Raw genomic sequence first — 22,235 nt, forward strand, 5'->3', positions numbered from 1 at the left:
CCCATGCATGGATAGTCAGCCAGACCACTGAAGTGTTTTATATTCCCAGCCCCTCATATGTACAACCGACCTGAAATTGGTTCCATTGAGTGGATCTTTGTTGATCAAAGGTTTTTGCTATAGAAGTCTGAGCCTCAGTTCTCCTATGAGAGCAAAATGAGTATGGAAGGTGGTTTCTGTATTCCTGTGTGAAAAGGCCAGAGCAGTAATCACTGTGGGCAATCAGAGGCCTTCCTCCTCCAGGACGGGCCAGTGAGGGGTGCCTGTGCTGGCACAGGGAGGATGAGTAGGACAGGGCACAGGTTTGGTCCCTGAAAAGGGGAAGTCATTGGGGTGGCCCAAGTTTGGGGGAGAGGTAGTCTCCTGGGGAGCTGGGGTGGAGAGAGGTCTGGGAGGAGGCTTTAGGGGCCAGAGGGGCACTGGGCAGAGGTCTCTGGGTCAAAAGGTCTCTGAATAGACCTAGCTGGCTCTGTGGCTGTCTCCTTAACAGAGCACTTCTCACGTGGGATGGGAAGGGACTTTCTCAGCAAGAGGCAGAGAGAATTGTATTGGTTGTTGTGTTTTCTAAGTGAGCTCTACGCTCAATGTGGGACTTAAACTCAGGACCCTGAGATCAGGAATTGCATGCTCCATGGACTGAGACAGCCAGGTGCCCCTCGTTGTTGTGTTTTTAGAAATAAACTTTATTTATCTTCCTATACTGTGAATGCCTAGAGAGCATAGGTGGGATTTCTCACAGGTCCTAGTACTCACTGGGCACTCAATAAAAGCAGAAGGAAAGAATCCGGGTCAGACGCCACATTATGAGGGGAAGTCTTGGGGGTGACAGCAATAGCTGAGTTTACTGTTTTATCACGAATCTCCCTCTGTGACTTCTATGAGTGTGGCTGACATCCCCACCACTTTCTCTGCAGTTCTCTGTTTTCCCTGCCCCCCCCCCCCGCACCCCCTCCATCTCCCCTGTCTCCCAGGGAGCATGTTAGCATTTCATTAATTCATTCCATAAATATTTATTATATCAATTTGCCAGGTTCCCTACTAGACATGGGAACACAATGGTGAATAATGCTAATGAGGGAAACAGATAAAGGCCCCAGGTGGCCCTGGGATTCCTCCATGCATGGCCTGATGGGGTCTGAGATGCTACTTGGCTGGAAGCAGCAGAATGGTCCTTGCTAGTTATGATTTTGTGGCGCCATCTGCTGGCCATATGTAGACATGTGGACAGGGATAGATGTAAATGTTCGCCCAAAGAAATGGACTATTAAAACATAGAGGGCAACACTGCTGAGTACATACCTAAAGCATATACGTGTTCACAAACAAATATATATGGAAACAGAGACATGTAATCATAGGGGGAAATTCAGGATCTGGCACAGTACTTTACCCTTGGTAGGACTCCAGTCTATACAGTTGACCCTTGAACACCACAGGGTGGGGGTGGGAGATGGTTAGGGGCTCCTACCACATAGTTGAAAATCTGCGTATTACTTTTGACTCCCCCAAAATCTTAACTTACTAACAGCCTACTGTTGACTGGAAGTTTTACCATTAACATAAATGGTCAATGAACACATTTTTGGTTATATCATATATATATATAGATATATATATACATATATATGTATGTATGTAGTATTCTTACAATAAAGTAAGCTAGAGAAAAGAAAAATGTTATTAAGAAAATCAAAGAAGATAAAATACACTTACTGTACTGTACTGTATTTATGGAAAAAAATAGACCCGTAAGTGGACCCACACAGTTCAAACCTGTCGTTCAAGGTCACTTGAACCAAGGTAATTGCTAGTCTACAAAATAAAATCAGAATTCTTCAGATTAGCTTTCTTTCAGCCTTATTCACTGTCCTTTCTAGCCAATTGGTTAAGAGTGCTCTGTTGCAGGGAGACATTATCTTTATAACACTGGACAGTACGCAAACCTGCCCTTTGCTCCTTTTCAAGGCTGTTCATTATACCAACATGATTGAAAAGATAGTCAGGAACAAAGAAGTTAGTGCCTTGGCCTGTAAGATGTGCAGAAATGGGAGATACACATGGAGAATCCTTTGATCACCAAGGCTTTCTGCCTGGCACCATTTACAGACCCAGCACAGGGACAGGGGCACCCCACACAGAGCCTGTAGGGCTCATTGAATTGAAATGCCAGAGATTAGAGGTCTGGGAGGCTGAGGCAGCTGGAATTTGTGGGACAGAGTACTAGCAAGGAGGAATCTATGCAGAGAAGGAACTCTAGCAATTCACATAGGGTTCTCTTGAGTTTTGGCTAAACACTAAGCTGTGCATGTGTGGGTTAAGACTCTCCTAAGCCAGGCAAGGGCCAACTGTTGGAAAAACAACTACCAGGAAGCTGTAAATTGAACAAGGTCCAGAGCTCACAACAGGTTGAAAGATGTTCGAGTTCCAACCAGCCCAATTGGAGCATGGACACACTATCTGAGGCATTCAGTAGATATCTTAGTAGTTGGGTAACACCAGCCCTAGAGTAAAGGTACCCTAGATTAGGATTTTTCATTCTGTACCACTGATATTTTGGGGGAAGGATAATTCTTGTTTTGGGGGCTTTCCTGTGTATTGTACGATATTGAGCAGCATCTCTGGCCTCTAACCTTAGAAGCCGGTAGCACTTTCCTGCTGTGACAACCCAAAAGTTTCTAGACATTGCCAATATCCTGGGGATAGGCGTGGGGGAAAATTGCACCTAAGTTAGAACCACTGCTCCAGACCCACCCTATCAAAGCACACAAACAAGCATTGAAAGCTTTTAGATTATCTTTAAGTAAGTCAACTATCTGCCCCCCAAGTCTCAATAATCTTCAAAGAAAGAACAAAATTCAGCCACTCAATGAGGCAACATTCACATTGTCCAGCAGCATCCAATAAAAACTTACTAGCACGCTAAGAGGAGGGAAAACATGACCCATACCCAAGAGAAAATCAATGATAGGAACTAGATCTATAAATGGCAAAGATTGTTGAATTAGCATACAAGGACTTTAAAAGAACTATTATAAATATGTTCAGGGATTTAAAGGAAAACATGAAGATGATGAAAAGAGAAATACAAAATCTAAAAATGAACCAAAGTATTAAATTTTCTAGAACTGAAAAATACAATACTCTGGGAAAAATTCACTAAATGGACTCAACAGCACAAAAATTAGAAATTGCAGAAGAAAATATCTGTGAATGTGCAAACATAACAACTCTCCCATCTGCAGCCCCCAGAGACTCAGTGCCCTGTGGGGTAATATCAGCAGTCTAGTACATGCATAATTAGAATTCCAGAGTGAATGTGGCAGAAACATATTGGAAAAAAATGTCTGAAAAATGTCCAAATTTGATAGAAGCTAAAAACTCAAATATCCAAGAATCTCAACAAACCCCAAGCTATATAAACACAAAGAAAACCACACCAGGATGCATCGTATCATGGGTACAATCTAATCACAAAGAGGAAAATCATAAAAGCAGCAAGAAGAAAACGACATATTACATAAAGAAACCGAAGATAGGAACTAACACTGACTTCTCATCAGAAGGAATGAAAGCCAGAAGAGGGAAGAATGATATTTTTCAAGTTCTATAAGAAGAAAGATGTCAACCTAGAATTCCTTATCCAGCAAAAATATCCTCCAAAATGAAAAGGTCATTCAAAATCCTTCAAATGAAATGAAAATAAAGACATTTTCAAAAATAAAACAAAACAAAAAACAAAACAAAACCCAGGGGTGCCTGGGTGGCTCAGTCGGTTAAGCATCTGCTTTTGGCTCAGGTCATGATATCGGGGTTCTGGGATCGAGCCCCATATTGGGTCCCCTGCTCATGGAGAGTCTGCTTCTCCCTCTCTCTCTGCTCCTCCCCTGCTTATGCTCTTTCTCTCTTAAAAATTTTAAAAACAAAACAAAACAAAACAAAAAAAAACCCTAAAGTTGAGAGAACTCAACACTGGCATAATGTGCTATGTGAAATGTTAAAAGAAACCCTTCAAATTGAAAGAAAATGATAGCAGATGGAAACTTTAACAGAGAGGGATGAATTATCAAAGCTGACAAAAGAAGAAATAAAAACATGAATGGCTCTGTATCTATGAAAGAAACTGCATTTATAATTTAAAACCTTCCCACAAAGAATATCCCAACTCCAGGCTTTTCTGGTGAACAGGTTAAGAAAAAGATAATACCAATGTGTCACAAACTTTTTCAGAAAATAGGAGAGAAAACACTTCTCAACTTATTTTGTGAGGTTAAAGGAGGGGTTGGCCAATATTTTAGACTGTTGTAGGCTGCGGCTGCTGTTCGTCCTCCTTGTCCTCCTTGCTCTCTTCCTTCTTCCCCTCCTCCTCCCTCTTCTCTTGCTTCTCCATAATCCTTTACAATTGTAAAAGCCATTCTTAGCTTGCAGTCCAGAGCAAAATTGCCTAAGGCTCAGATTTGTCCTGCGGGCTCTAGTCTGCCACCTATTGGGCAAAAGCATTAGTAAGCTACGTAGGTTTTACTAAGGACTTCGGTGAGGCGGTAGAGAAAAGGGATATTATCTCACGCCAAGCAGCAACAACCTGGTGAATACTCCCATCAGACAATGTTCAAATATTTGGGTTTTTTCCAAGTATCTTTTTGTTATTAATTTCTAGCTCAACTCCAGTGTGGCCAGAGAATGTGCTTTGTATAATTTCAAGTTTTTACAATTGTTGAGGTTTGTTTTATGTCCCCCCAAATGGTCTATCTTAGTAAATGCTTGGTGCGCACTTGAAAGGAATGCGAATTTTGCTGTGTAGGGTGGAGTGTTCTATAGATTCAGTTAGGTCAAGTTCATTGATAGTGATGTTTAGATTGTTTAGATCCTTACTGATTTTCTTTCTACTTGTTTTATAACTTAATTATAGCCTCCGACTGTAATCATGTATTAATCTATTTCTCCTTTCAGTTCTATTGGTTTTTGCCTCACGTATTTGGAAGCTCTGTTGTTAGGTGCTTACAAATTTATATTATGCCTTCTTGGTGAATTGACCCCTTTATCACTAAATAACATCCTTCTTTATCTTTGGTAATATTTATTGTATTGAAGTCTACTTTGCCTCATGCTAATCTAGCCACCATAGTTTTTTTGATGAGTGTTTACACTGTATATCTTTTACCGTCCTTTTACTTTTAACCTATGTATATCTTTATATATATATATATATATATATTTAAGATTTTATTTATTTATTTGTCAGAGAAAGGGAGAGAGCACGTGGCAGGTAGAGGGAGCAGCAAACTCCCTCCTGAGCAGGGTGCCCTATGTGGGGCTCCATCCCAGGACCCTGGGATCATGACCCCAGCCAAAGGCATATGCTTAACCAACTGAGCCACTCAGGTGCCCTGTATATCTTTATATATAAAATGGGTTTCTTGTAGACAGCATATAGTTAGATCTTGACATTTTATCCCACATGACAATCTCTGTCTTTCCATCTGATTTTTTAGACCATTCATATGGATCAAAATTTAACGTCTCACCAGTTGTTTTCTATTTGTTTTGTTCTTTCCTTGTTTTGTCTGTTCCTTGTTCAGTTTTTTGAACTGAATGCTTTCCTCCTGACTTCTAGGCTACTGTCATCCATTTCACTTTTATGTTCTAATACTTTTCTACTATTCTGGCTTCAGCAGTCACTTATCTGCTATAGTAATTAGAAATTAAAAAAAAACTTTTATATTTTTATATTTTTTCTGGAGATCTTAATTTTTTTGTATAGCTTTAATTTCTGTTTGTTATCATATTCCTTTTCCCTGGAGAACTTGCTTTAACATTTCTTGATATTTTATTGTCTTAGGTAGTGTTTGAAATTTTTTAAAATTTCTATTTCATTTTGGAAAAATATTCCACTGTGTATGAAATTCTGGGATGACTTTTTTTTTTTTTTTAATCTTTCAGCATTTTAAATATGTCAGTCCTTTCTCTTCTGGCCTTCATGGTCTCTGATGAGAGACCTGCTGCGATCCTTATCTTTGTTCCTCTGTCTGTATAGCTGCTCCTCCTTGCAGTTTCTGCCTCCCCTGCACTGCCATGAGCAATCACACTCTGGCCCCATATATGCACACCCCACCAGTTAGACAAAAGCCTGTCTCTTAGAGTGTAGTTGAACCCCCACCCTTTGTCACTTGAGCAGCTGTTGTTTGCCCTTAGTGGTCTGACTCCTGCCACCCCTGCCCATATCTGCATTCAAGCAGCTTCTAGAATATTCTTTCTGGCCATATCTAGTGTTCTCCCTGAGAGGAGTTCTGAGAAATGCTGTCTTCTCCATTCTGTTACACATGCATAGCATGTAGACCCAGCGATGAGATCTGAAGGTTCATTGCCTGTTAAACCCTAGCCAGGATGGTTTGATGGAGCTCTTGCCCTCTCTTTTTGTCCTTAAAGCATTTTCCTACCAAAGATTCTAGCTTTGTCACCTTAGAACAAGCACAGGGCATTCACTTTTATGTTTTAGTTGTTTTGATTAGAGAAAGGGCTCTGAGTGTGTGTGTGGTTCAACCTGGCAGAGTTATTTTATTTATTATTCCATTTTGCTCTTACTCTGCTTTATCTTATTTATTTTTTTTAAAGATTTTATTTATTTGACAGAGATAGAAACAGCCAGCGAGAGAGGGAACACAAGCAGGGGGAGCGGGAGAGGAAGAAGCAGGCTCATAGCGGAAGAGCCTGATGTGGGGCTCGATCCCATAACGCTGGGATCACGCCCTGAGCCCAAGGCAGGTGCTTAACCGCTGTGCCACCCAGGCGCCCCTGCTTTATCTTATTTTATTTATTTTTATTAATAACTTAATTTTAAAGATCCTTTCCACTTATCTAACCTATCTATTTACAGTAAGTACCCCCTGGGAGACTGACTCTATATCCCTGTGGTAAGAATTGCAGGACACATGGACGGAATATTGTGGGCCTCCTGAGAGAATGGTGAGGAAAAGTTTGGAATCAATTGTCAGGATCAGATTGAAAGAAGAAGGTAGGGGACAAGGCTGTGGGCAGTCTCTAGTTCTCTCTTGGTATTGACTGCTCCTGGGGGTGGGGTGCAGATGTACCCTGAGGCTGGGAAAGATTTAGTGCGGTGTACAAATTCAGAGCTGCTTCACAGGGGAGCTGTAAGGTGGCATTAGTGGGTCGTATTATACATCCTTAACTTTGCCCTGGGGGAACATTTTTAAAGTTATTGAACAGAATGGTCTGTAGCAAAATGGAAAGAACCAGGCCACCCTTTGGAAAATCAATGCAAAGAGCTGAACATAGTGGGGGAGAATTTTCCCCGCTTTGGTGAGACCAGCATTGGAACAGTGCTATCTCGGGCCCCCCGGGCTCCAGCAGAGAGTGGTGGGGAGCAGTGGTGTGGGAGCGGAAGGAGGTCTTTCATTACTTGTGAGCTGTCCACTGGGGAGCAGCATTCTGACAGAGGACACATGGGTGCTCCCATGTCCTTAGGGGAGCACTCCTGGCCCTAACAGCTTGAGCATTGCCATATAGCATGAGTTAGGGGCCAGAGTGGGGAGCGGCAGAGGGACACACACCTGGCTTCGCTTAGTGAATGCACTGTGTGCGCTCAGTTGGCAGGCTTATATGGGATGGGTGTGGGGGGGCACTGCCATTTTCCTTCACCCAATTGCAGTAAGGAAAATAAAACATGTTCCATGGAAACATAAAAAGACAAGCACAAAACACATACAAGTATGATTATTAACTCAATTTATAGGGTGGCTGTGTTTCTGTGAACCAGTCCTTTCAATGTTCAATTCTCTCCTAATATTTCATATGCATATCGCCTTGTGAGGTAGCAATGAGGAAGTCATTACCCCAGTTTATTGCTGAGGATGAGGAACTCCACGGTAAAAGCTATATAAGTAAAGGATGCTCCATTAGAATCTAAGCTCCCTTAGGGGCGCTGCCTAGTTTGTTGCTGATTCTCTGGAGTCTGTAGTAGGACTTTAGCGCAAGTATGTGTGTAACAAATATTTGTTGAATGAATGAAACTATAGTCATTCACACTGTAAAGCAACTCATCCTTTATGTTGCAGGTAAAGTTCCATTTTCTCTGTCTTATACTTGGTTTGAATGTTGGACTTTAAAAAGAAAGTCTGGGTACAGGACGCCTGGTTGGCTCAGTCAGTTAAGTGCCTGCCTTTGGCTCAGGTCACGATCCCAGGGTCCTGGGATCAAGCCCCACATCCTGCTCCCTGCTCAGGATGGAGTCTGCTTCTCCCTCTGCCCCTCCCCCCACTTGTGCTGTCTCTCTCTCTCTCTCTCTTTCCTTCTGACAAATAAATAAACAAAATCTTAAAAAAAAAGAAAAAGTCTGGGCACCGTTGTAATGTGGGCCAAGGGAAGTTTGGTTGTAAGGGAAGGATAGAGGAGAGGAAAGGGAGGAAGAGGGTAAGTGCAGAAGAATGCATTCATCCTTCAAGAAGTCATAGAAACAAGTTATGTATTCCCAGCAGCCCTACCAGCACCCACTGTCCAGAGTGGGTCAATCCAGTTTCACAAAAAAATGGCAGCATCTTTGCTCTACATGATGGTAACTGAGTCCTGATTAAAATCCCCCCCACCCCCATCCTATTTCTGTACCTGTTTTGGTCAAAGTCCCAAGTGAAACCTCAGATGATGAGAAATTTTCGTATGGAAGCTGTAGCATGAAGGGATGTTTACGTGAGCCCCCTTTCCCTGGACTAGTTGCTTCGCAAGATGAAGGGCTGAGCCCAGCGGGAAGCAGGCAGGACTGGGTGACCACAATGTGAAAAGCCCTCAGATTTGATGGAGGGTCTATGTGCTGATGAAGGGGCAGTCCAGCACAGGGCCTGTATGAGCTCCATTTCCTAGCCTTTTCTTGCTCCATTCCGCAGGCAGAGTGGAAAGCTGGGGCTGATTTCTGTGTGGTTGGGGGCTGGGCCACAAACTGAGGGGTGGCTGCTGGCAGCGGGCCCCTTAGACAGTGGAGGCTGAACGGGGCGGGTGCCGACCTCCTCTCAGTGTAGTTCTCCCTTTTGGCCACCAGATGGCAACACCTCCCTTCAAACAGAACCAAAGTCACCTGATTTCTTGACACAAAATTGTTACTTACTCTGAGAACATCCAGTTGCCCTGAAGAATTTGGGGAAGGGCTTGGCTACCCTGACTATCACAGAGTTGTTTGTCCAATCACATTTACTGAGAACTTACAATGTGTGCAGCCCTGGGGTATGTGTTGGGGTGGGGTGGAGGGTGGGGGTACAGAAGCGAAGAGCCCCCGAGGCTACTCCTTCCGTGGTTCTCAGAGCTTAGTAAGGGAGACAGGAATTAAGCAAATAACTAAAAAACAATGAACTCTTTTCAATTGTAGTGTTATAAATGATAAATAGAGAGTGTTATTGAGACCACATTAAGAGGAAGAATTTGATCTCATTAGGGCTGGAAAAAGGCTGCTTTGTTAATGACCCAGCATGCGTCCAAACCACCCCCTCACATACCCTGTTATACCCACCAGCGCACACTCCATCATAGTCTCAGTTTATAGTTTATGGACCCCCCACAACACCCCATCGTAAAATCCCATCACGGACTCCACAGCAATTAGAGATGCTATTTACCCCCAACACCTCCCTCACATAACCCTTAACACATCCCTGATGACTCTTTCCCAATCTCTACCATAACCCTTGTAAATCCCACCACTTGCCCCTTTGGACTACTTCATCACGGACCCTCAAAGACCCTGGTCTTACTCATCTTTGCATCTCAAAGCCTCCCACAGTACCAGAGAGATAATATGTTCTTGAAAATATTTGGCAAACGCAAGACCAGATGGTTCGATACCCTGCCTCACGTACTCTATCACAGCCCTGTCATGGCTCTTATCACAGAGCCGGGGTCTCAGGCCTCTGCTGCCTTCTTCCTTTAGGCTGGGAAGGAAGCTGCTCATCTCTGCATGCTCCCCTGCCCCCATCAGGCCCCTTCAGGCTGGACCGGCTCCCTCCCTGCACAAGCTTGGGTACTGCGTGGGTACAGGCCAGGTCCTGCAGTCTGACTCGGTCTCTGTCACCCACACCCATGACCGGTCACCCTTTCACCTCCTCCTCAGAGCGCACCAGGCCCTGATTGTGGGTCGGCCGACTACACTCCTAGTCTGAGGCTTCACCTTCTCTCCTCCTCTGAAGGGCCAGAGAGCAAAGAAGGGAGCACCCCGGGGCTGAAAGGGGCTTCAGGGAACCATCCAGTTCAACACCCTTTCTTCCCCCCCCCTTCCCTGCCCCCTCCTGTTTATCTAGTCTTTCTATGGGGAATGTAAACACATGGTTGCCTTACTTAGCAAGTGAGAGCTGGAAGAAAACGTAAAGACCAAGTGTAACTCTGTCATGGAACAAGTGAGGAGACCAAGGTCCAGAGAGCAGAAGTCATGAGCCCACACCTCACAGTGGTCTGGGCAGAGCCAGATCTCCCATGCTCCATGCTGTGTCTGAGAGGCCACCCCTTCAGCAGCCTGGCTGTGCACATTAGCCAAGAAACGCTACTTCCATTAGGAAGGCACGTCCAATGCAAACCGCTCTAGAGATTGCATTTCAAAGATTGATAGACATGGCTTTTGCATTATCTGCTGTTTCAGATTAGCTATGCCGTGGCTTCATTCTTTAGTGCTGATATTGGGGGTGGGAGGGATGGGGAGTGGGGGGTGGGGAGCCAATTTTGAGTCCCTCTTGCAGGCCTCAGGCTCCAGCCTGCAAGACTAGGCCCGAGAAGGATGGGGTGATCCATCCTATATTTTCAGTCCGTCAGGAGATTTCATTGTTTAAACAAACATTTCAGCGAAGCCATCCAGCTGGGCAGTGATTTATGGCTCTGGCTGCAGTTTTTCCCCAACAAAGATAAACAATCGTACAACTCTTGGGACTGGAGCTGGGACTCCTGGTTCTAATAACTTGGAGCCGGCCGGACCACGCCAGCCATCGCCTGGTCTGGGGTTTGGTTAGGATCTGTTCACACTGGTCCTGCGGCTAAGCCACAAACCTTGGGGGACCATGTTGTGTTTGGAAGCTAGAGCCATTGCCTACAGGGCAGGGGAGAGTGGCAGGCAGGAGAGAAATAGTTCAGGGTTTGGGGCTTCAGGCCCACCCCCCTCTTCTAGGAGGGCAGCAGCGCTCTGCATTCTGTGCAGTGGTTATTGGGTGGTTTTGGTCAATAGCATCTGTTCTTCCTTCTTTTGGTAAAATTAAGTCAGTTTCCTTCTGTGGAGCGATTTCAGGACGTACACCATGCCCATGTGCTCATAGATTCCACTCAGTTCTTGGCTCTGAGAGTGGAGATGTGTTCAGGCCCTACCTACCAGGGCAATGCATTGCTGTGGTCCTAGTGATCGGCTCTATGTGGACGCCTAACCCATTAAAGGAAAGAGGAAGGCAATGAGACCTCTGCTGGAGCTGCGAGGAGGGAGGCAGACACCCCTCCTCTTCGGACTTGAATTTGAGAGGACGTGCAGGTACCATAGACCACTAGAGCTGTGGCCACCATCTTGCCTCCAGAGGGGACTGCCTCTCCAAGAATGGAGCCAATACGCAGGATGTGGGGCTGAGGATGGAGAGAGAGAAGAGAGAGACCTGCTTTTCCACCCAGCAAGTCCCGTTTTTGTTTAAAGGTATTCTTTCACTTGCACCTGAAAGAAGATTAACCAATACCTACTATCTGACACAGCAGGGGAGACCCAATGGGGGAAGGCAGCTCCAGCAGCCTCCAGCCCAGCTGCTTGAGTGTGACTCCTTGGTTATCCCTCCCTCACCCCCCCCTGCTCCCCATCCACCTGATTACTTGTGTCTACAATTTATTTCAACAAAAGGTTAAGGAAATGAGCAGATGCGGAGATGAATGAAATGCAGCTCATGTTTCCTCTAGAGTTCTTGGTTTACTTTGACAGATTGAGATGCACGTCTCAGGAAAAGAACAAAGAAGGTACCTTCGGCTGTGCAAGGGAAGAAAAGCTCACGAGATTATTGCGGACCAGTGAAGACTTTATGGGGAAGGGATGTTTGGGATGAGTTTTGAAAGATGAAGAGAATTTTGGTAGGCAGAGGCTTTATAAAGATGAAACAGTGTGATGAAAATCAGGGAGGAGGGAAAGACTATTAGGAGTTGGACTGGAGGGTAGGAGACATTTAGGGGAATCAGCAGCTGGCAAAGTAAGTTGGTGTCATCTAGGAAGATGCTTCTAGCGAAAAGCTTGTTCTTAGCTCATGCGGAAATGGGGAGTTGTGGAACACATTTGAGTAGGGCTGTGCCTTGATTGGACTTACTCTTGACTATAGATGGGAAAGGGAGAGACTGAATGTGAAAAAGCCACTGAGGAGGTATTAGGAATAACCTTGGCTCGCCCACGGAATGGGAGAAGATATTTGCAAATGACACTACAGATAAAGGACTGGTATCCAAGATCTACAAAGAACTTCTCAAACTCAATACACGAGAAACAAATAAACAAATCAAAAAATGGGCAGAAGAAATGAACAGACACTTTTCCAATGAAGACATACAAATGGCTAACAGACACATGAAAAAATGTTCAAAATCATTAGCCATCAAGGAAATTCAAATCAAAACCACACTGAGATACCACCTTACGCCAGTTAGAATGGCAAAAATAGACAAGGCAAGAAACAACGATTGTTGGAGAGGATGTGGAGAAAGGGGATCCCTCCTACATTGTTGGTGGGAATGCAAGTTGGTACAGCCACTCTGGAAAACAGTGTGGAGGTCCCTTAAAAAGTTAAAAATTGAGCTACCCTATGATCCAGCCATTGCACTACTGGGTGTTTACCCCAAAGATACAGACATAGTGAAGAGAAGGGCCATATGCACCCCAATGTTCATAGCAGCAATGTCCACAATAGCTAAATCGTGGAAGGAGCCGAGATGCCCTTCAACAGATGACTGGATTAAGAAGTTGTGGTCCATATATACAATGGAATATTACTCAGCTATCAGAACGAGTTCTCAACATTTGCTACAACATGGACGGCACTGGAGGAGATAATGCTAAGTGAAATAAGTCAAGCAGAGAAAGACAACTATCATATGATTTCTCTCATCTATGGAACATAAGAACTAGAATGATCAGTAGGGGAAGAAAGGGATAAAGAAAGGGGGGGTAATCAGAAGGGGGAATGAAACATGAGAGACTATGGACTATGAGAAACAAACTGAGGGCTACAGAGGGGAGGGGGGTGGGGGAATGGGATAGGCCGGTGATGGGTAGTAAGGAGGGCACATATTGCATGGTGCACTGGGTGTTATACACAACTAATGAATCATCGAGCCTTACATCGAAAACCGGGGATGTACTGTATGGTGACTAATATAATATAATAAAAAATCATTATTAAAAAAAAAAAAAAAGGAATAACCTTGGCTCATTCATAGGATAGGGAGAAAGTCAGCGGAGGAAAGGCAGGGAGTAAAAACAGGAAGTTGTTCTAGTTGCAATTCATTCTTACTTTAAGAAGTGTGAGATTCCTGGAGCACAGCTTGAAGTTCAAAAGTCATAAAAGGAAAGGTTGATATATATGTAACTACATAAAACTTCAAAATTTCAAAAATGCTGTAAATAAAGTCAAAGGCAAGGAAAAACTGGGAAAAATATTTGCCACACATATGACAGAGGGTTAATCTCCTAAATATATATAAAGACCTTTTGTATTTCAGAAATTGAAAAAATAACAAACAATGGAAAAATGCACAAAGGACATTAATAGACATTTCACAGGAAAAAGATACAATGGTCATTAAACATGAGAATAATGATAATTAACATTTATGTAGTTTTATATTCACGTATGCATTTAATTTTCACAATAACTATATGAAGAATTATTATTATCATGAATCCCATTTTTTGATGAGGAACCAAAAACATAGGTTTAGTAAATTACCAAAGCCACCCAATTAATAAATGATTGGGTTGGGATTTGAACCCAAGCAGTCAAGGACCAGAGTTTGTCTTCTGAATCTCATGCTATACTTCTTGCTCAATATCACCTATTCTAAAAGAAATTCAAAATAAAAGTATAACAAAACATCATTCTTTATATATCTCAGATTGGCAAAGATAAGAAACTTTGGTGGATGATTGGGAAAACTGGGAGGAAGCTAACACTCATGTATCGTTGGTAGAAGTATGAACTGGAACACTAATGTTGGAGGCAATTTGGCAATATCTATCAAAATTTTAAATACACATTTGCTTTGACCTAGAAATTTCATTTCTAGCATTTTTCTAAGAGAGATACAAAGGGAAACATGCAGAGATGTCTATTGTACTATGTTCATAATAGCAAAAGATTGGAAACAAGCTAAATATCCATCAATAGGGAACTTAGTGTGTGGATTATGGTACGTAAGGCTGGTAAGAATAATAAGGCCTATCTATTTGTATACTATGGAACAATTTCTGAGATATATTCAATGAAAAAGTCAAGGAGAACAGAGTGTAGAGTATGGCCATGGCATATGCTTCTCCATTTACGCTCACCAGGGAACAGTGTCGGCCTCTGGGGAAGGGAGATGGGTGTCTAGGTCAGGGATGAGAGGGAGCAAGTTTTTTCACTATGTATATTTTGGTATTGTTGAAAAACATTTCTAACATGTTCAAGGATCATGTTTGCAAAGATAAAAATTTACAATAAAGTACAGTACTACATGGAACAAAAACCACAAGGGAAGATGTGATTTTCGTTTCAGTCAATGTCCAGCTTGTCACCCCCTTGGTTCCACTGGGAAGGAGAGGTGGGCTGTGCTGTGGGGTTGCACACAGAACTGAAGGACTTGAGAGTTTGGTGATCTTTACCAGGGAAGAGATATCTTGCCAGGTGGGCATTAAGATAGGAAACATGCAAACTCTTTTTTAAAATGTTCCATATATTGAATTTAACTCCCTTCTTCTTTAAAACACACACACACACACACACACAAAAAGAATTAAAGTCCCTTTTGAAAAATTCCAGTTTGTTTCAGATGAACTTAGGAGAAAAGGATTTTGCCCATGTCTAGGCAGAGTGGTGCAGCCACAGTGGGAGTCAGAGAAACTCAGAGGCCAGGGGTTGGCAAGCACCCGTAAGCCACTCTTTTCTCACCTCTGGAGTGGTTCTTCACAAGCCTTACTTTGTGTGCCCTTCACAAGGATGCTCTGTTTTCAGGGGGCTGGTTTGATATTCTGTAGGTGGCTTAGGAAGGGTCTGAGCTAGATTGAAGTAATTGGATGGGGTAAGAGACATGGAGGAGACTTTAGGGTGGGATGTGGGGACTTCAGGGATTTGAGAGAAAGGGAGAGGAGAAAGAGAAGCTAAAAGAAGGCTGAGTAGCTGAAGCCCAGAAAGCAAAATGGTACAAAAACAAGGCTAGGAGGGAGCGTTTTATTTTTCATTTTAAAATTTTCTTTATTATTATTATTATTCTTTAGAGAGGAAGAGAGGCAGGGGTAGGGGCAGAGGGAAAGAGCAAATCTTAAACAAACTCGATCTCACAACCCTGAGATCATGACCTGAACCAAAACCCATAGTCGGACCCTTAACGAACTGAGCCACCCAGGTGCCCCTAGGAGGGTGTGTTTTAGAAACAACACTGGGAGCTGGACCCCAGGTAAGGAAGGAGAAGGTCCCCACAGCCCCTTCCTTGGGTTTGGCTCCCATGGGTCTCTTTCTTAGGCCCGGCTAACAACTGCTTCATAAACTCTGCTCTGGACCCATGTGGACTTTCTGGTGCACTTGCTCAGTACTTTCTTTAGAATACAGTTGTAGAAATTGACCATCTGGGTCAAAGTTTATGTGGATGTGGAATTTTGATTCACATCACCAAATCGCCCTCCAGTAAGATTTTGCAGGCTCCCCCAGCTGTGTGAGTTTCCCTCTGCCCCTCCACCTTTTGCCAATCATTTCAGAGAGATTTTGAGGCAGAAGGAGGAGAATTTGAGGGAGTTCATATCAGACATTCTTCTTTTTTTCTAAGTTAAGAGATGAGATCCCGGACCGAGCTCAGAATGAGGGGCTCAGGGGTAAGACTGGGGCTCAAGGAAGGTGGGGGAGGTGAGAAGGATCAAAGTGAGAAGACACAGAGCAGCTGCTGTGGGAAAAGTTTAGCCGAGAATGGGAACAGGTGAGACCTGATGGTGGTTTACCCGGTTGTGTTTTTCTTATTTGCTTGCTCTTTAGGACGACCTCCTTTGCTCTGGAGGTGCTTTAACGAGCATTTCTGTTTGTAATTTTGAAAAGAGAATTGGGTTGACAATTCAATTTAACAACAAAAGCATTAATTTAGTGCCTATTATGTGCCAATGACAAGGCACGCAGCAATGAGTAGGGCTTGGGCCCCCACCCCAAGCGGCTCCCGTCTGATAGCAGGTACGGACTGTTAGTCCGGAATCACAGTGCTGCGTGATACTGGGCTGAAGAGAGAAGGAAATATTGCAGATATAACACCGAAGAAAGAGCAACTGCTTTTTGAGGTGGAGCCATGCTCTGAGGGAAGGCTTGGCAGGGAGGCCAGGTCGGAGTCCAAGTTTTTTTTTCCCCCTAAAGATTTTATTTATTTATTTGAGAGAGAGAGAGAAAGAGAACGAGCAGGAGGGGGAGAGGGAGAGAATCCCAAGCGGACTCCACGCTGAGCATGGAGCCCAATGCGGGTCTCGATCCCACGACCCTGAGATCATGAACGGAGCCGAAACCAAGAGTTGGATGTTCAACCAACTGCGCCACACGGGCACCCCAGAGTCCAAGATTAAAGGGGTGGGTGGAAGTTCTATCCCTAAGGTGTGAAAAACCTTATTTAGATGCCTGCCACCTGGCATGCGCTCGATTTGCTCAGTCTGTGTTGTAAGCCTGGTAGGTTGGTTTAACCCACTTCCAGCTCGTGAGTGGGGAGGGAGGTTTTGAGCTGCTTCTTAGTAGGTGTTGGGGGGCGGGGTGATAGTAGCAGAGGCTGAGGGTCCGACTTACCTTTCGTGAAGATTCAAGTGTCCTGGGACATGGTGGGACTGGAGGGAGAAACGTGGACATGGAGAGAACACAGTATGAACGCCGGTGCCGGCTGCTGTGGAAAGAAGAGCCAATGGGGGGCCCATCAGGAACAACAGCCGTGGGGTTCCTGGGTGCCAGCAGTGTCCCTCACAGGAGCCCTTTGCTGGCGTGGTCTTCATGTGGTCTGCATGGGCTCTTCAGGCCAGGGGCCCAGCAGCCTCTCCCTTCTCATCACCTTCCCCCCCTCACCTCTCCTCACTGTCTCCGAGGAATCTTCACTGTTTATTTTTGGGGAGTGTAGAGGAAGGGTGGAGAGAAGCCCTGCTCTCACTCAAGATGTTTCTCCTAAATATTTTAATCTTGCCCAGACATCAAAGCTTGTATTTTCCCTTTTCTCCCTATCGCATCCTTCCCTTGAGGCAGAAGCTGCTTGCCGAAGAGTCGAAGAAGAGTCGGGTAGGGGGTGGGGCGTGGGGGCAGCAGGGAGAGCTCCGGAGAGGAAAAGCCTCGGTCATTATCCCCAGAATGTTTCCTGCTGTGTTGTAATAGTTGGTCTTGAGGCCAGCACCCACCTGGGAGCCCCGGAACTTACCTGCAAGCAATGTAGTAAATGAAAATCCCTTGGGGACCGATCTTGCACCCGAGATCTCCAAAGTGGCAATTTATATTCGCAAAATGAAAATACGCATCAGGCTGTGCGGACTAAACATGGCCTGGATCTCACTGGAAGCTTTCGTGTTTCTCGAGCAGTTGGTGGGAGACTCAGGCTTAGGACCCCACCGTGGTTACACATCCCAGTCTCAGTGCCTGGGATCTCTGGTCCCTTAGATTTGCCGGCACTGTCCTCCCACTTCAGGGAAAGATGAATTTTGGGGGAGTTGGTGTCCTAAGAAGGGGGACCACGTGATCAGGAGCTTCATAGGGAGGGAGTGGCATGTTAGCCTGGGGTCCCAGACCTGTTTTGTCCAGTTGATACGGAGGGAATCTCATCCCCAGTCAAACGGCAACGTCTGTCAGCCTCGGGCCACATGCTGGCTTGGTATCTTCCTCGGCTGCTGCCCATGAAGGGGTTACAGGGGCGAGGACTGTACGACCCACAACTGAGAGAGGAACTAACAGGAACTCCCGGGAGGCAGAGGGTGTGGAGAGAGAGAATAAGGGTTGCGAGAAGCTGCTGAACAGAGAGGACGGCTGTCGAAAATCACAAAGTCTGATAATCTTCCATCTTCACGACTTTTCATCTGAAGCATGAAATGCAATCAGATGGTTGTAGATCCTGGAGAAACAAATGAACAAACACAAGAGCAGAAAATGGAATCTGGGGGCAGGTGCAACGTCTGTATTATTATTACAGTGAAGACAGATATTGGAACTGGCTGTGAGATGGGTTTTGGAAATCCTGTTATGTTGCTATGGGTAAACAGGCCCTGGGGAAAAATTGCTTTTCATTTCCTGAGATAGGAAGGGTAGGAACGGGGTGGGAGGAAGTGGTCATGAATCTCTGGAGACAGCAGAATCCGAGCCCTCCTCGGCCAGGGAGACATCAGGTTGAAACCAGATGGCAAATACGTCACGACACAGGACATCCGCCGGTGGAAGGGCACATCCTGGGCTGGGGGGTTCCCATGCCTGGTGTCAATACACCGGTGGTCATGAATGGCGGGCAGCCTTTCTTGAGCTCCTACTGTGTGCTCAGTCCGTGCTCCTGTGGCACACGACCTGGGCCGTGCACATCGTATTCCAAATGAACCCCCTTCCTTGGAGCGTGTCCCAGTTATTTATCATTGCGTGACAAACTACCACAAAACTTAGCTTTAAAAGCCACAATTTATGATAATTTTTCATATTTTTGTGAAGTGACTGGGCTCGGTTGGGTGGTTCTCACTCGGGGTTTCTCATCTGGTTTTGGTCGGACGTCTCTGAGGCTGCAGTTCTATGAAGATTCAGTGGGACTAGGCGATCCAGGTAGTTCGCTCGTGTGCCTGGCACTTGACACTGGCTGTCCACCTGGGACTCAGCCAGGGGCCGTTGACTGACACGTGGCTTCTCCATGTGACTTGGGTTTCTCACAGCATGTTGGCTGGGTTCTGAAGAGGGAGGGAGTGTCCTAAAAGTGAGTGTTTAAGAGGCCCTGGCACAATTTATAAGGTTTCTTATGACTTGGTCATGAAGATCCAAGAATGTCATTTCCAATGTGTTCTATTGGGCAAGTCCAGGTTCAAGGGAAGGGAATTAGACTCCACCTCTTAATGTGGGAGTGACATGCAGGCACAGGGAAGTAAGAAATTGATTGTGGGGTCTTTGGAGACAAGCTACCACTCACACCACATAGGACCACTTAGAAGAGCCCTGTGCTTGGTTCCATGTTCTGTTGTCATCATCTTGTAATTTTTTTTTTTAAAGATTTTTTATTTATTTATGTGACAGAGAGACAGCCAGCGAGAGAGGGAACACAGCAGGGGAGTGAGAGAGAGGAAGAAGCAGGCTCCCAGCGGAGGAGTCCGATGTGGGACTCGATCCCGGAACGCCGGGATCACGCCCTGAGCCGAAGGCAGACGCTTTTAACGACTGCGCTACCCAGGCGCCCCTCATCTTGTAATTTTTAATAATGGTTAACAAGGAGCTCCTCCTTGCCTTTTGCAACAGGCCTTGCAAATTAGGTAGCTCGTCCAGCGTAGGACCCATTGTGAATTATTTGTGCAATGTGGGGAGTGGTGGGCGTGTGCTGGGCTCTGTGCTCTGTAGATGGGACTCCTGCCTGTGAGAACGTGCAGACTAGGTGAGGATACAAGACTTATGGGAAACACTGGAGCTAGTAAGTGACAATGTCTAAGCAGAAGTTAGGCTGTGATTGCTAAAGGAGGGCCAAGATGAGCTCGGGGAGGAGCCTCTTATTTTGCTTGTTGTCTTGGGCTCATATTCAGACTCTCAACCCATGTTGGGTAAAGCCTTCCTTCTCTTCCAGGAGTTTTAGAAATGTCCTCTTACTCTCCCCACCCCGCCTCCTCCCTTACCCTTAGTTCTAGGACCCTTGTGCTGAAGGCCTTGTCGGGGAGGGGCTTTCCATCTGAGGACTGGCTCCTGGGCGGGGGGTGGGGGAGGTAAGGGGGAAAGGGAGACTCAGAGGTACATGAACCTAATGCCCACCTCAAGCTGAAGATCTAGAGTGAGTCACTGGAAGATGCCTGAAGGAAGTTGAGCCAAAGGTGGTCAGGGTTTAGCGGAGGAGACGGAGGGAAGGGAAGAGGCGGCTCTTTGGTCTCCTCTAGGGAGCATGGTGAGTTCTCTGGTGCCTTGGACATGCCTCCCTCTTAGTCCTCAGCCAGATGCCTCACTCTTCAGCAAGGTGCAGGGCATGCCTTTTTTTTCCAGGGTAGGAATGGCTCTAAGGATCCCGTAGTGCCTGGACCCAGCCCAGCCCCTAATTAGGGCACAGAGCCGGACGGCACCATCTCCTTACAAACACTGTGCAGCTTCCTTCAGGGGTATCTTCCTGCCGTGATGAACTTGCTAGATAACTTTCTGTGCGTACACATAACAGGGCGTCAGAGGCCGATGACCATTTCTAACTTTGTGAGGCTGGGAGGTCTAAAGAGGGTGCTGCTCCTTGGGAAGCTGGTTCTAATATTTGCCTAAAATAGAGACACTTGCAGCTGGCCCATCCAAGGCCTGGCCGGTTCTTGTTCTTAGCTGGTGCTGGTCAATTGCCTATTTGCCCTCGACATTGGTGGGCTGCTCTGCAGGATCTCCAGTTCCCAGTCTCTTTGCCTTCGGGCTTCCAGGGAAGTTCACTCAATGGGCCGGGGGTATCCTGGCAGGAGATGAGAAGAAGGGAGGAGGGGGAAAGGTGGAGCATTTCTTTCTCTTTGCTTTCTTTGGTGACTTTGGCAGAATCTAGATCTTTTCATGGCTCCAGCTCATATCAGATGACCCCTCTCTCTGTGGCTGCACTTCCCACTGGACAGACTTTTTCACTTTCCTTTCTCCCTCTGGCCCTTGGGCGAAAGTGGCTTCCTGCCTTGCTCCTGTCTGGATTGTCTCATCATTCCTGCACGGCTTCTTAGCTCTTCATCACTTGGTATCGATTACGTTTCCTCTGACTGCTTTCGCTGATCATCTGCCTGTAAGTATCCAGGAATCCCTGGAGGTGAGGAAGGGTCCTGTGACCCTGGCTCCGGATAGAGTCTACAAAGCGTAGCTCCAGGTGGATTCAAATGTTATGCACACCACTAACCACATTCTAAGCCTGAGAGCAAACTGAGAAGGCAGTTGGCCTGCTCCTGCCAAGTCCAGGTCACTAGCACTCCTTGGACCACCTTGCTAAAGAGGAAGAGGCCCAGCCATGGCAGGGAAACGGATAGTATGGCTGATGTGCAGAGAGGCTGGGCGGGGGGCAGTGAGGTGTGCTCTGGGGACTGCTTTCTGCCCTTATGAGGTCCTCTGATGTGGTGTCCACTTTCATGGCTTGTTCCTTTACTCTTTGGAAGCTAGTGACTAAGAGTATGTGTGTGGGTTGAGAAACAGTATAAAAGTGCAGCTTAGGGACTAACACAGATGCACAGCGTGAGGCCGACTGGCCTACATGAATGAATATGGATTAGGTTTCCATATTTGCAGGGACGGGGGTCCAGCAGAGATGAACCTTGAGCATGGCTCCCAAGGTCACTTGGTCTCCAAGACAAAGTCTTCAGGGTCACTGGGAAGACATGGGTCCAGAACAGAGTTTATGAAGTTGTTAGCTGGGCCTAAGAAAGAGACCCATGGGAGCCGAACCCAAGGCAGGGGCTGTGGGGACCTTCTCCTTCCTTCCTTACCTGGGGTCCAGCTCCCCCCGGCTGTGTTTACCACTGCAGCTCCCTGCACTGGGTACATGGCAGAAGCCTGTGGCCAGTCACTTGCCAGGTGACAGTCAGGGGAGCTATTGGTCCCTGATGGGCTGGGCTTTTCATTTAAAAAAGTCTGACCCTATCTATTTTGGTTCTTCCTTATTAGCAAATAGGATCTGGGGGAGAAAAACAACATGCAAAGGGGCAAGAATCAGGAAAACCAGTGCAGTAGCTGGACAGAGAAAGAGAGAGGGAGAAGTTACCCCATGATGACCTTCAGCTTCTCTCACCTGCATCCTCATCATGGGGAGAGCACAATCTCAGGCCCGCCCTAACTGCTGTGCTGAGTAGCCTGGCCTGGGCCCAGGGGTCACGGGTCAGGATGGACCATGGT

At 45.8% G+C, this 22,235-nt stretch overlaps 1 long non-coding RNA gene across 2 annotated transcripts in view; it reads left to right on the forward strand.

Moving 5' to 3' along the window:
* LOC123799797 (uncharacterized) overlaps positions 1-22,235 on the forward strand; it is a 32,590-nt gene that overhangs the window by 2,592 nt on the left and 7,763 nt on the right. The gene's annotated exons all lie outside the window — the stretch shown is intronic.

The sequence above is a fragment of the Ursus americanus genome, chromosome 7 (assembly GCF_024610735.1).
Source record: "Ursus americanus isolate L20-20 chromosome 7, mUrsAme1.1.p, whole genome shotgun sequence".
Taxonomy (NCBI): domain Eukaryota; kingdom Metazoa; phylum Chordata; class Mammalia; order Carnivora; family Ursidae; genus Ursus; species Ursus americanus.